This window comes from Miniopterus schreibersii, assembly GCF_964146895.1.
Source record: "Miniopterus schreibersii genome assembly, chromosome: 9".
Taxonomy (NCBI): Eukaryota; Metazoa; Chordata; class Mammalia; order Chiroptera; family Miniopteridae; genus Miniopterus; species Miniopterus schreibersii.
The window spans coordinates 11,478,970-11,492,714 of NC_138118.1; the positions used below are offsets into that span (position 1 = coordinate 11,478,970).

General features: G+C 38.4%; 1 protein-coding gene across 6 annotated transcripts in view; it reads left to right on the plus strand.

Annotated features, from left to right (window-relative positions):
* Positions 1 to 1,515: 1,515 nt before the first annotated feature.
* Positions 1,516 to 13,745, plus strand: part of CNOT4 (CCR4-NOT transcription complex subunit 4) — a 127,894-nt gene continuing 115,664 nt past the window's right edge. For 3 of the 6 annotated variants that reach the window (XM_081146618.1, XM_081146620.1, XM_081146622.1), the window contains exon 1: positions 1,525 to 1,738. The gene's annotated coding sequence lies outside the window, so the exon portion shown is untranslated. Of the gene's footprint in view, positions 1,739 to 13,745 lie in introns of all 6 variants that reach the window. The other 3 variants (XM_081146619.1, XM_081146621.1, XM_081146623.1) reach the window with 2 other exon arrangements.

Genomic DNA, 13,745 nt, shown 5'->3' on the forward strand with positions numbered 1-13,745 from the left:
AATGATGACTTGATTACATTTTCTAGACCAGTCATGCTTGAGCATTTGTATATTGAAACATAAATTACTGTATTATAAATTACTTTCTTTGTTCTTTTAATATTATATAGGGCATTATTTACAAAATCATATGCGTAGGTAGGTTACGCTATCTATGAATTTCATTTTAGGCTAATAAAGGAGATGTTATAGAAATATTTGTAATTTAAAAAAGATGTGTTGGGCCCTGGCTGGGCAGCTCAGTCGGTTGAGCATGGTCCAGATACGCCAAGGTTGCAGGTTCCATCTCTGGTCAGGGCACATAGCAATGAATGCTTAAATAAGTGCTCAAATGAATCAATATTTTGCTCTTTTTCGCTCTCTCCCTCTCTCTCTCAAATCAATCAATAAAAAAATTAAAATAAAATTGTAACCCCTTTACCTATTCCCCTTCCTTGCTTAAAAATTTTTCATCAGTTATGACATCCTATGCATTTTAATCATATATATTTTTAAAAAATTGCCTCCTCTCCCTTTTCCCTCACCCCAGCACACACTAGGATACAGGAATTCCTAGAATGGGAAGAGGAAATTTTATGTTTTGCTCACCAACATCTTACCATGTATAGAAAAGTGCTGGGCACACAGGAGGAGCTCAGTATTTGTTTTATAAATGGAAGAATACACGCAATAAACAAAACGACTGCTTGGAGCGCCACTCCCACCAGAATTCCAGGAGCAGGGGAGGAGCCGGGCAGCCGATTTCCGCGCCTCGGCTGGTGGGAACCGCGGGTGCGCTCTTATGTTCTTTGGGAGGTACGACTGTCCGAGGACTTTCTGAACTTTGCACGCAGGGCGGTGCAGGCTGCAAACCTAACGAACGATAATTTGCACCAACATCCGCATGATGTTCTCAAACTTATACAATCAGAAACATGTTTTTGTTAAGTGCATGGATCTTCCGTTCTCTTGTCCACCTGTACGGGGCAATTTAGTTTATTTCTTCGCTGTAAAGTAATGGTGAGAATGGGATCAAGACTGGTGGCTCCCAAGGGTCTCTTTTCGCAGACAGACAATTCAGTGTCAAATTCTCAGCCCAGATCAAATCCCGCGCTCCTCCTCACCTTGCCAATCTGCCTCTACCCCGCCCCTTTAGTAGCTAAAGGCAGGCGGGGCAGGGGAGAGACGTTCCTGGCTCCCCCGAAATTGGTTAAGCTCGCCCCGAGTTTTGGTATCCCGTATCCGAGCAAACACCGAGGAAACGGAGCCACTAAACACGATCGCGGACCAAATGACAGCCGAGCGGCACACGCGGGCAGAGAAGGAACCAAAACACGAAGAAAGGCAGTGTAGTCCAGCAGCCACGTGAGGCGGGCGATCCCATCCGCGCTGGGAGGGAGAACTTCAACTCCCAGCTGGCAACTGGGCGGTTACCGTCCGAGGACTACAACTCCCAGAGGGCTGTGGGAGTGGCCGCTCACCGCTCCTCCCGCCCCTCCCCCGCCCCTCCCTGCCGGATCGGCGTGCGCCTGCGCACGGGAAGCCGGAGGAGTCTTACCCTAATGTAAGATGGTGGCCCGTCTGGCTGTGGAACCCACCGAAAGCTGAGGGTGTCTCTCTCAGCCGTAAAGGTCGGACTCGCTGAGGCAATCAGGCCCGGTTCTGAAGAGTTTTTTCCCCGACACTCGTCCTGTGGTCTCTTGCGAGGACGCGGCAGCTCGTGGAGTCGGCTAAGGGAAAAGCGAGGCAAGGCTGGCGGGTGAGTCTATGCGGGGCTGGGCTTAGGGGAAACCCGGGGCTGACCGGCTACGAGAGAGCGGAGGCTTCGCTGGAACTGTGCAGGCCGCACCCCCTCTCTCCCCACCCCCCGCCTCACCTTCACCCTTCTCTTTCTTGGTCTTCCTCCCCCTCCTCCTCTTCCTCCCTCTCCCCTCTACGCCACAGCAGTTACCACCAGGAAAAGGGAGCGGGGCAGCGAGGCGCCGCGGCGGCGAGCACCGACTCCTTGGAAAATTTCCTCAATTGGGGAGTCCAGGCGGCTTCTCGTCTTCAGCTCTGTCCCCTACATTTTCGTTGGGGCAGCAGGCTCAGACCTCGGGACTCCTCGTTTCCCCAGCTCCTCTCTGACGCCCTTTCCCGGTGGCCCCCGTCTCCCAAGACCAAAGCCATCACTTCCACTCTGACCCGCGCTGCCGCCGCCGCTCCTCATTAATCCCGCTGCTCGTTGCCCACTCGTCCTGCTGCTTGTGTGTTTTTCGTGTTTTTGTTTTTTTTTTTGCTCCGCTGCTTCCTACCGCTCCGGAGTTAGCCTTTGCCCCCGCCGGGCGCTCGCGGCCGGCCCCCAGGCTGCCCGCCGCGGTGGAGCTCCCTCCGAGGTGCGCCGTCCTGCCTGGAATCGCATCTGTCATCGTCAGGCTGCCCCTTGAAGCACCTGGGTGATGCCGCTGCTCGTGGCGACCCACCTGTTTCGCAGCTTTCCCGGGAACTGCCTGTTCCTTCCCTCTCTCCCGGACGGGTTCTTTTCAGCATCCGCTTCCAGAAGGCAGGGGTGCCCCGTGTTGGCCCCTGGAAAGTCGAGGAAGTTGGGAAGTGGGTGAAGCGTGGTAGGGGCACCAGGCGCCGGTCCGAGCGCAGAGCCTCTGCTTAGGCTACTCGGGAGAGGGACCTTCTTTTCGTTATGTTTTCAGCGGTTTGTGTATTATTCGCTCTGTGGGAAGGGTTTGTTCCCCCCCCCCCCCCCCCGCTTTTCATTTTGGACCGGTTTGTCCTTGCTGCTAAGCGCTCTTCTGAATTGCCTCTCCCCGGGACACTTAATGTTGGCTCTGATTATACTAACAAATGTTAGCCTTGGCATTTCAAAATAAGATAAATCTGGCACACAACCAAATTCATCTGTGAACTCCACAAAGCAGATATAAGTGATATTTTGATTATATGCAGGTTATATGTGGGTTACAGATCCCTTCCATATTGAGCATGGGTTATTGACTAAGTGAATTATGTCGATGTTCAGCTTAATTGATGGCATATTTTATTTATGGTTTGAGTGGAAATTTCCCCTCCAGCTAATATCAGACTTAGTATTTTTGGATTTGGGAAGTCTCTCTTTAACACTGGTAGAGTAGTAAGTATCTGAATACATTGTTTTCTTTTGAAAACCTGTTAGGTATGCATGCAAAAGAAAAAATAGATCCCCCCCCCCCAAAAAAAATTAAATTCCTAATTTTTTCATAGAAAAGATGAGGGCTGGGGGAAAGAAATGACAAAGTGTGCACAAGCATGCACACTTACATTTGGTGGCAGATGCTGTCACTATTATCTACATTAAAAAAAAAAAACTAAAAGCAAGAGGTGGCTTATGATGTCTGTGTTTTGGCAAAAGCTAAATTGAAATATACTGACTAATAGCATAATGGGAAGAAGGAGCCTTCGCTTTAATCAGACCACTGTGAAAAAGAAGAATTACCAGAAAAGCAAACAGGATTACATAAATCAGATACATACATCTCAACTTTAAATAAGACACTGTGTTCTTAAGATCTGTGTAATAATGTTAAAAGTCGTAGCGATCTCATGCAGCAATAAACCTCTTATTTGCAAAAGTAGTAATACCTCAAGTGTAAATACACATGCTAGTTACCCTTTTAATCACTTTTGCACACTACTCTCTTGTGATTTTTACAAAAATTTACCTGTAATACTTGAGGAATTTTACATTTGGCATTATGGTCACTTGATTGTGATAGTCTGTTTTATCAGATATAAACCGAGGTAGAAAAGCTGTTCATAAAACTTTTTTCTTTTTAGCTACTTAAGCTCCACTTTGGGGGAAACTAAATAAATCCCTACTCTTGGGAATTGGAAACCATTTATATAGCAAACCTTGTTCTAAGTTATAATTCGAGGTTTTTAAAAATTATTACTTACATTTAGTTTATTAGTAGAGTTTAAAAAATATTCCTTACATTTAGTTTATCAGTAGGAATGTGTTTAATATAATTGATCTTCACTCTCAAGTAAAAAATGTATTTCATTTTCTTTGTAAAATGCTGGTGGAGAAGCTTTCCACCTTGAACAACCCTAACACACAGGCTTAGAAGCCCTTGGCAGTCATACTTGGCTGAGTTATAAGCAGTGTGTTCTAGGAGAGGACTGTTTGTCTGGCAGAAGAGGGTAAATGATTTTAATACATCTTTTCTTTTGTAAAGATATTTTACCTCAGTAGTTATATTCTCAAGTAATTTTCTCCACTCCACATCCCCCCCTCCATAATTATCAAATTCTTAGCTTCAGCACTCTGAAGTAAAACTAAATTTACTTTAGGATCTTTATCATACCTAAAGATGTCTAAAGTTGTTTGACATTTTGATAGAAACTAGGGAGCTGAGATTTCAAAATATTTTTGTATGGTTTAAATTTTTAGATACAACATGATGAACATTGCAGCTTCATAATTTTGAAGGAATACTTTCTGCCAGGCTCATTTGTTGAATTCAGGTGAATAGATTATTTCTATAGGAAAGTTTTGAGCATGATTACTTAAAATGGACTTATTATAAAATTTATTTTCATAAAGTTGCACAGAGAAATCTTTAATTTTATTAGGATGAGACAGTTATAATCAAATAGCAAAATCCAGGAAAATTGTTCTGTAATGCCTCCAACTTCAGTCGAAATGGGAGCAGTAGTAATAGCCTGCAACTCATTACTGTGCAAAAGAAAGAAGGTGCTGCTTAATGATGAACTCCTTGCATTAGAGGAGATGTATTTTAAAAATTATTATATGTGCCTTAAGAGAATGGAAAAGTATCTTCTCAGTTTAAGCAGTGTGTTTTACAAGTCTTCCCTTTCTCTCTTTTTCTACTGCTGTTTTTAAAGTGAAGCTACATTCACGATTTTAATGCGTTTTGGGGGTGTGGGTGCATGCAAATAATACTCGGTAGAATCTATTTTAAGTCATTGTTATTATTTTTATAGACCAGGTGAAATAGAAAGTTTTAATTTGTGAAAACTTCAGCCTCTGTAAAAACATAGTTAGCTTTGTGTTATTAAGTATAGTACTGTCTTGACTTTTTGTGAAAGAAGTTACATTCATCTCAGTCAGTTCCAAAGACAAACAGTAGAGAAATAGGTTATAGAGATTTTTAGTGTTCTAGAAATAGTATAACTAGAATGTACTACATACTTTTCTCAAAGGATTTCTTAATCTAAGTGGAACTTATAAATGGTTTTCATCCCACCGGAATAGCATGTATTGGATAAAACTTCTTAACACATTCTGAGATTTTTTAGATTTTATTTTTCAATTACAATTTGTATTCAACATGATTTTATATTAGCTTCAGGTGTGCAGCATAGCTGTTAGAGATTATATACTTTACAAAGTGTTCCCCCAGCACGTTCTGAGATTTTAAAAATTTTGTTAAGATAATAGGAACAATTTGCAAATGCCCAATCTTATATAAAATGTGGCAATATCCCTGATATTTTGGAGATGGTAATCTATATATGTTTTCAAAAGTTGAGAGTATACAAATTTCAAAGATGACATGATTTACTGAATTATTTAGTGAGGCAAGAAAAGATAAATGGGACTTTTTAATCACATATTTAGTGGTTTTCTGAAAGAACATTCTCCAGAATTGTTTTTAATCTTGTTATTATGTGGCCTTCTTTATTAGAAAAGATTGTGTGGTAAATGTCAACTTTTCATGTGTAGTAATAGTTTAGTCCAATGGGTTTTGTCACATTTCTTTTTCATAGTATAATTCTTTTATTTTTTATCAGAAAGTAGTTTATAGAAGAGAAAATTTCAACACTATTTAGGCACCTTAGGTAGCTTTTTCATATCAGAATTTTTCTCTTACCAGAAGAGAGAAATTACATGCTACTAAAAAGAAGATGATTATTTTTACTTGCTAGGAAAACTCAACTTTAAAAATAGTGCAAGTGTCTTGGCTGGTGTTGCTCAGTTGGTTGGCTGTAGTCTGGTGCACTGAAGGGTTGCCTGCCAGTTCGATTCCTGGTCAGGGCACATGCCTGGGTTTTGGGCTTGATCCCTGGTGAGGGGCGTGCAGGAGGCACATGTTTCGCTCTCACATCGATGTTTCCCTCTCTTTTTTTCTCCCTTCCTCTCTCTCTCAAAATCAATAAAAATATATTGAAAAAATATAGTACAAGTAACAAGGCAATTTGAGTATGAGATTTTTTCCTAAGGAGTTTATTTGTAAGGATGGTTTCATTCTTACTAAACGCTGTTTATTCAAGAGAGTTGCCCTGTTTTAAACTTTAATTGTATTGGATGATGGGTGGATGATGTGTTGGGATGAACCTTGCTATTTGTATATGTGTGTACAGTATGTGTCAGATAACTGTGCAAAATACGCCCTTTTTTTTTAAAGTTGTGATAACTAAAATCTCACCTCTTGGATATTTAGAGAAAATTAGAGAAGAGGAAATCAGAATAATCAGATTGGTTTGTATATATGCCTAAAACCAATTTTGGGGGGGAAAAAGTCAAGCAAAAGAACAGTGTGATGAGAATAAAATGCCAACATTTTAAGATAGTAGGTGTTACTGCTTTGTAATACTGCTTTTGGAAGGAATTAGTGAATAATATTGTAGGGAAACAGTAGTAATTGAATTTTGAAAAGTAGCTATAGACTGGAAATATAAAAAGCTTGGGGCATTCTTTAACAGCAACAAAAAAATACATTGTTGTTAAGCCAGATATCTGAAATTTCGTAAGCATGTTTTGCAGTCCTTGGAATAAAAAGGAAGTGCTAATTTTTCTGATTCCTTAAGAACCTAATTCATTCCCTGTTAAGAGCAATAGGTATCTTCAGATTGAATTCCCTGAAATAACATTGGCTGATTTGTAACAGCTTTCCCCCCCTGATTTTCTGCCTTTCATATTTTGCTTATGATTCTTTTCAGTGTTTTTGATTTTCAGCAGTTGTTTGGGTGGACCCTCTTGTGAACACTGTAACTCAGTAAAAATTTGAAATATAAATAGCATTGCTTTTGGTGGTAAGGTCAGTTTTTTCTTTTGATGGAGATTCCCCTCCATTTTGATTAGATTTTTCCTCTAATTTTTATTAATTCTTAGATAAGAATTAGGATCATGAAAGTTCCCTGCCAAATTAGATCTTTCCAGAAATTTTTATCTTACTCTAAATGTGAACCTAGGTATTCGTTAGGTAAATAAAATGTTACAATATATTTTGGTTTTGTTGTTTAACATGAAGTAAAGAAACTATTAGTACTTTAAAAAATAAACTTATTAATGTGAAAAATTTTAAACAAGAATGAAAATAGACCTCTATGTAGCCGTCACTTCAAAGATGATCAGTTTATAGCCCATCTGGGTTCATCTCCATCCCCACTTACTTTACCCCTTGTCCTCCTTGTTTTGACCTGGATCATTTTGAAGCAAATCCTAGTCATCACATTATTTCATTTGTAGCAGAACTCTTTTCATATAAAATATCTTGATTTTTAAAAATCAGGATTGTTTGATTAGCTTGTCAAATAATCTTTGAGTATTTATTATAGACCCACTTCTTGGGAAATGGTCCAACCTCTTTTAAGAGTTTATTATCTTGTTGGGTATATACTTCCATAATATAAGTGGCATTATCTAAAGCATTTGACAAATAATGTGTGGTACATATAGTTTGAGTCATATATTAGCATAAGGGTGTCTCCAGACTAAAGTTCTAGATGTGGGGTTCCCTGGAGAAAGTGGGACTCGAACAAAGAATATGTACCATTTGCATAGGCAAAACATCTCCAGAAGGAGGATATTCCGTACATTCCATGTGCGGGATGGAACCATGAGCAGACACCTAAGTGGCCGGACCCGCATGTTGTGAGGGATGTAAGGAGTTTGATCTTAGTGGAATAAGATGTTGCTTTTTGGATATGGTGTTGGAGAAGTTAGTATAGTAGGTTAGAGCTAGATTATGAAGGTTTATTCAGTGTCAAGTTGCATATGAGCTGTTAAGCAGTAAGTAGCCATTATAATTTAGTAGGGGGCAAGAGATAATAAAAGTGCTTTTTAGAAAGATTGCTTTTTTAGTAGGGTGCAGCATATTTTGGGGTTGACAGTTGAGTGTTAAAAATTTAAATCTGGGCCACCACGGTAAGGGGTCATCTGAGGGATATTAGTGGGGAAATTCTACAGGATTTGGCAGCTAATTGATTCCATCTTCTTTTCAGTTCAGTAACTTATATCCAGAAATGACACCAGGGTTTTGGAACTGAGGAAATGTAGTCTATTTGTCTTTGATGGTAAACTGCAATTTGTTATCTAAGCCCAGCTTTTGGGAAGGAAATGATGCATGATTACTCAAATAATCTCAAAAAGTTTCAGTAGAAGAAAGCTACCAGTGTCTTCAAATAGTTTTTGATATTTATTCTCTGGGGAATAAGAGGGGAAGATAAAGGGAGTTTTATTATATGATAATAATAGATGGAACTTATTTGAAAAAGAGTTAATGTGTCCCTTATCTGCTTCTTATGTGTGTATGAGTTCAAAAGGGGTATTAGGAAACTTATATTTGAACAGCTTATAACCAGTATATATTACTGGGTATCTTTAAAATTTAATAATGACCTGATTAGAGCAGAAGAAATTCTGATGAAATAGGGCACTAAATATTGTCAGCTCCAAGCTCCCTTAAGGATGGATAAGGTTAGGTCAGCAGGCCAGTGAAGAATGTAGAGACAATATTAAATGAAAGTTTATTCCTAAATTTATTTTGATACACTTTGCTTTGCAAAGGTATTATTAAAAACAGATCTGGTTCAACCGCAGCCATATTTGTTTTATTTGGAATTTTTAAAAGATCTGAGACCTTTGAAGTTACTCTTTTCTTTGTTTTGGTTTGTTGCCTCTTTGTTAAGCCAACTTTCTTCATTTATTGTGTATTTCTGGATAGCATGCTTTTTTTTAAAAAAATATCTTTTTAAAAAAAATATATTTTTATTGATTTCAATGAGAGGAAGGGAGAGGGAGAGAGAGATAGAAACATCAATGATGAGAGAGAGTCATTTCATTGATTGGCTGCCCGCTGCTAGGGATCCAGCCCACAACCTGGGTGTGTGCCTTGACCAGGAAAAGGATCATAGGTCAATGCTCAACCACTGAGCCACGCCGGCTGGGCTCTTTGTTTTGTGAAGGAAAATTTCACATTTTTATCTTAAAGCGGGGAAGAAAGTAGATTACTTGCTTCTGGCTTTGTAAATAGTAAATGAATAGTACTATTTATTATAATTCTCTTGCTGCTTCCTTTAATATGCTGTATTTCCTCTCCACGGTATTTAGCATGAGGATCTCAAGGATTCCCACAATTGAGCCTGAAACCATCTTAAGCTTAGGTGCTTACAGCTTCAGAATTAAATTTGTCTTAATTTACCAATTATTTTTGTTTTTGTTATTATAAAAGGTATGACCTACCATAATGCCATGTACTTTTTAGGTGCTTGGGAAATATTAATAAGGATAAAATTGATGATGCAATATAGTATATTATTGGGGGGAAAATCTGTTCTTCATTGACATTCCTTCCATCCTAAGACCTCCTTAATTCTAGTAATGTGAAAGCTATTTTTGATATTTTTTGCTTCTTTAGTTAGCTGTGCTAATATGGTCACTAGAATAGAAAGCTATTGTCCTCTCCTTGGGAGTTTAACAGGGGCTTTAATGTCTTAATTTTGGATTTAAGATTGAATTGAAATCCCCTGTGTGCGGGACAATCTCCAGAAGGATTATGCATCTTTCTCATTGCATGTGGGAGGGAAGTAAATTTCAAATATGTAGTATAGTATTTGAGAATATCTGCAGTGGTAGCTGCCAATCCATTCTTTTCTTCGAGAAATTTTAATTTAATTTCTTGGAGTGTGGAGCCACTTATTAAGTGTCATGGTGGGTTGGTGGTAGGGAGAGGAGAAAATGGCTCCTTGCTCCAAGAATCTTTTCCAGATTTTAATAACTTTAATTAATCTCAAATTATTAACACTTTGCATAGTTTTCATTCATGTAATTCTTCGGAGAGAGCTGATTTTGTGCAGGTGTCTTTGGGGGTGCCTGGGTAGCCAGGAGGTAGGTGCATTGTAAAGTCAGGAAAAGGGAGGAAAGGAAGAAATATTAAGTGGGAAGATTTCAAATTCTAATAACGGCTACTGTGTATTTTTGCCTGAGGCTCCTTTGCTGCCTTTGGCTACATACTTTAGGTTTTCTCAATTAGGTTGTCAGTACTGATTGAGAAGGCTACATATGTTAGCCTTTTCTGAATTGAACTATTGTGCATTTAGGCTTTTGCATTTTTATCTCTTCAGCTTAAAACCTGATAATTTTTGTGTCTTTTCTCTGCCAGAAGGAAAGGGGAAAAGGGAAAGAGAAGAAAATGATAGGTATGATATTCCCCATCTGCTTATATGTTACGGTTATATTATTCTAAGATATCTTTTATGGAACAAACTTTGCCTTTCATTTTTAATTTCATGTAATCGGTTATAAAATAGCTTTATGAATTTACTAGATGGATCCTCAGAAACCTTTTAAAAGGTCCTTTAACCAAAGAGTTGGTGATAGGTTGAAGAGTACGTAAGTTAGATGCTTAGTGGAACTTTTTTGAAATTTCTTCCTTTTACTAAAATCTTTTGTCATACTGGACCTTGTTCTAGATGCGAATTTTGCTTCCAAAAATTAAAGTTAGTCTTTCTTTAAGGTGGTTATCTTCCCTGAATTATATTCAGATGTTTTGATCCTGATGAAAACAAGTATGACAGTAAAATACTTTAATATAGGCATTCTAATAAAAGAAAATTTGTTTGTCATGTGTCACCATATATTCTTTAGTCATGCCTAGCAAATATTTTAAACAGCTTTGTAGAACTCTGAATAATATATCGTGTGTTTGTGTTTATAGATTGTACTTTTTTATTATATGGTACTAAATTCTAGAATTTTTAAAATTTGGCATGACATTAAGAGAAATATTACTCTTCAGTATTTGGAGTAAAGAACTGACTTATATGATTTTTCATAGTTGAGCACAGTTTTCCCTGTAAGCCCTTTGAACTCTCCCTGTTTTTATTTATTGCTCCTACTAGGAGTATGCAGTGTAGTAATGGAGCCAAACTGCCTGAGTGTGAATCTTGACTCTACCACTTAATACTTGTCAGACTTAGAGCAAGTTACTTTACTCTATTTGGGCCTCAGCTTCCTCAGTTGTAGGACAGAGATTGTTGTGTGGAGTAAATGAATTAAAGTGCTTGGAATAGTGTTTGGAATGTAGTAAACCCTGTATAAGTGTTTGCTGTTTTTATACATTTGAAAGAATAAAAACGTCAATTTTTGGACACTTTGCTTTTTATTCAACATACTTTTTAATGTGTAGGTACTGGATATATGTTTTAAGTAGTTATTTAATTGGCTGGAACACAGATAACATGCTTGAGGGGGTAATCAAAAGGACTGGCCTTTCTAGAACTTTTTTGAATCAGGTAGTAATGGAAAATGAACCTGGATAGGTATGATGGAAAATGATGATGGAGTATTTTGAACAAAGTCAGAGAAATTTAGAGAAGTCAGAGAAATGTGGTTGATGAGAGGGGAATCATTGAAAGGCATTATTTTTATCATTTTGAAGTCAGGGGAGTGATGTGTTTAAAATAGTATTTAGGTGGAGATGGTTTTGAGTGTCCTTGGTAGCATAGATTTTTTTTGGCAGGGGGTCTATTCTGTTCGCTGATCTATCCAGAGCGACCCATACAGTGTGCTTGGTAGAGAGAAGGTGCTTAATAAATATTTATTGGGTAAATGAACCTTAAGGGAAACTGAGTTAACAGAGATAGAAGCACAAAGGACCCTAATTAAGCTTTTGGGATCCCTACCTTTAAAGGGGTAGAAGTAAAAATGGTTATAAGAAGAACAATTGGAGAGGTAGAAGGAAGATGAAAAAGTATAAGTCTCAGATAACAAAGGAAGAGGTTTACCAGGAGAGAGAAATCACAGACATGGATAGGAAGATCCAGCTTGTGGTGTTGCTTCTATTTCAAGAAAAAAAGGAATTGATATAGTCTAACACAACATTCAAGGAGAATGAGAATTGATAAAGCCCTTTGGCTTGTGGTATGATAATCACTAACTACAGTAGAGCAATTTTAATAGACTGGGAATATAGCTGGGAATGTGAGTCAAATTGGAGGGAGGTTAAGGAAGGTAGTAGTAAGTGGAGATTGTAGGTAAAGACCATTTAGTCTAGAAAATGTCTGGAAAAATGGCAAGAAGACATTATAATAGCAGCTTGCATAGTTATTGAATGTGTACTTGGAGAGATTCTATGTATTGGAGATGAGAAAACTTGAGGCAGCTTGTGCTGAATGTTAAGTTTTTTGGTAGACAAGACTTACACATGTCGCTGCAGGGCTCTGCCACTTGCTAACTTTTTAATCTTGGGGAAAGTTGCTTAATCTTTTTGCATCTCAGTTTTCTACATGGAGGCAATAGTGGCACCTATTTCATAGCTCTGTGGTGAGGATTAAATGATTTAATCTTTTAAAAACACTTAGAGCAATGCGTGGTATTTGGTAAATGTATGATAAATGTTAGCCGTTATCATCTACTGCTGAAGGGGAGTAGAGAGTAGGATTTGAGGCTTGAAGAGAAGAAATAGGAAGAAAAAGAAATTAATAAAATTATTGCCAAGTAGTGGCAAGAACCAAATGAGGAGGCCTTAGAACCTTTGCCCTGGCTGTTCCTTCTGCACTTTTCCAAATAATCTATCTCAACTTTTTCAGTCCTTTGTTCAAATGATCTCCCTTTCACTAGGCCTACCCCGACTATTTACAGTTAAAATTCAAGCCCCTCACCCCATTATTTGTATTGCTTTACTTTTGTATAATACTTCAAACATATAAACTGCTATTCATTACATGTACTGTTTGTTGTTGATCTCCATCTACTAGGGTAGGGATGTTTGTTTCCTGATGTATCTCAGGTTCTGTGAGTAGTACTTGGCATATAATAGGTGATCAGTATATGGTTTTTGGATGAATAAGTTATATTACCATTGAAGTTGGGTGGATGGAGAAGTGAATTCAAGGACTGGTGGTGGTGATTTTTGGAAGAGAGCCAATTTTCTGAGATTGATAGACACTACATAAAAGTTGATCTCAAAGACTTCCTCTTCTTTCTCAAATGAGTTTTCTGAGTCCATTTTGATACTGGTTTTCCTGGAAATGAGTTGGGAAACCCATTTGCTGAGGAAAGTAAAATGTATGATGAATCTCTTTTTTTGCTTCAGTAATTATGTTTTACATTTGATTAGCTAATAAAAGCTTACCTTTGAGTGCTCATTAGATGTGAGGTACTGTTCTAATCTCTTTATATTATTAATTTTTTAAAATTCTACAACAACCTTACAAGTTCATTACTGTTTCCTTGCAAGCCATCACTAGGGGTGAGAGAGAAGCTCTTTGCACTGAGGCTAAGATCATGTTTCCCCTGACTGTTGTGTTCTATTGGCAGGGAGCTTCTGATACCTCCTTCCTCCCACCAGCACTCACAGCCTTGACACTATTTTTTGCCCGAAGTACATTAAGACTAATCTTATTATATCCTTTATCCCTTTCTGTGTCAGTCACCATCAGTCTCCCAGGTGACGCTTCATGTCTCCCCCTTTAAGCCTTACAATGTCCTGAATGATTTCTATCTTTTTACTCTCTTTCTTCAGCAAAATTTTCCCATGTCCTTGCCG